This window comes from Octopus bimaculoides, chromosome 4 (genome assembly GCF_001194135.2).
Source record: "Octopus bimaculoides isolate UCB-OBI-ISO-001 chromosome 4, ASM119413v2, whole genome shotgun sequence".
NCBI classification, from domain to species: Eukaryota; Metazoa; Mollusca; class Cephalopoda; order Octopoda; family Octopodidae; genus Octopus; species Octopus bimaculoides.
Window position 1 is genome coordinate 88,136,324 of NC_068984.1, and position 1,661 is coordinate 88,137,984.

The following is a 1,661-nucleotide window of genomic DNA, read 5'->3' on the forward strand; positions in this document are numbered from 1 at the left end:
AAAATAACATGGAGTGTTTTAAATCTATTTAATGCCCAAAACTATTATAATAAAATTGCAAGGCATAACTTTTATGATATTTGGGCCTATAAAATACACAAATCATAATTCTAACTTATTTGCAAAGTTTCTCAAATGCAAATGTATGTATTTAATCAACATACATGCATACATACATATATACATACATACATACATACGTACATTCATGCATACATACATACATACATACATATACACACACACATGCATACACACACACTCACACGCATACACATTCATATATAAACGAACAAATAGAAAGTCATACAGGCAGACAGGCAGGTCGACGAACGGACAGGCAGAAAGACCGACAGACAGACAAGAAGTTAGATATAGATATCGATATAAATATATGAATATATATTTGTATGGATGTACATATGTAATATGTACGTGTGTGTTTGTGCGTGTGTGTTTTTATGTGTGTATACGTGTTTTCTTTCTATGCATATACATATGCATGTGTTTATGTGTGCATTGTGTAAATGTACATATGTGTATATGTGTGCATGTGTGCACGAGGAGGATACCGAAAGTAATTGAAAGATAAACGTGACATTTATATCACCTGATAGATCGTTTAAATAGTACGTGTTGATAGAGCAACTCTTCGTCTAAGGCAACTCTTCTTCTTGTTCTTCATTGCAGGCAAATAATTGATTCCAAGCAGAAATAACATACCGTTATTGAATTCTTGATAGAGAGGGATGCAAGCGGTCCGACATCCATACAAAGCTACTAGTTGCTTACGGAGAGATGACGCTATTGACAGAAGTAATGTACGCTAACTGATGAAAATGTTTAAAAAAGAGGAAAACAACATTGAAGACAGACCGCGCACTGGAAAAACATCAACTGCGATCATTGACACCATTCACCAGCAACTGGACGAATTAATTCGCTTAGTAAAAGTCACAATTCTTGAACTTCCTGCACTGTTATCAAAATGCATTAGAGAAGATGGTGCGAGACTGGGTATCGCAAAGTGTGTGCAAAGTGGGTACATCGATTTGGAGGAGGGATAGGGTAAACGTCTGCTCTGAGCTGTTAGAAACATTTGAAGACATTTTTTTTTTCCGATCTGATGACAGGGGATGAAACGTGGGCGTATTTTTATTATCTACAAATGAAGACTCGGTCCATGGAATGGCGTTACATGCCTTCTCCAAGGCTTAAAAAGCTCAATCTAGCGATCAGTACAGGCATGGTGGGGATGACAAAAGCGTTATTTTCCTTGATTTTCTGGAGCGCATTTGTGATTTAAACAGCGAGCGGTATATTGAGACACTCAGAAAGATTTGAGGAAGTGACCGAACAAGAATCTGAAAACGATTAACATTCACCATGAAAATTCATGGACGCAAACATCTTTAGCAACAAATCAGGCAATCGGCAAACTGGACTCGTCAGTGACCACTTTTCACCTGAAGATGGATTTGGCGCTCTCCAACTTCCACCTGTTCAATCGAGAGTACAGTCTTTGAGGAGAATGATTTGATTTGATGACGGAGACGAGATGGGAGTAGTTGCGAAGAAGTGTACACCTGAGCTTTTACAAAGATTCGAGACACACATACAAACACATGCTTACATATATACACAGATAAATATATATATAT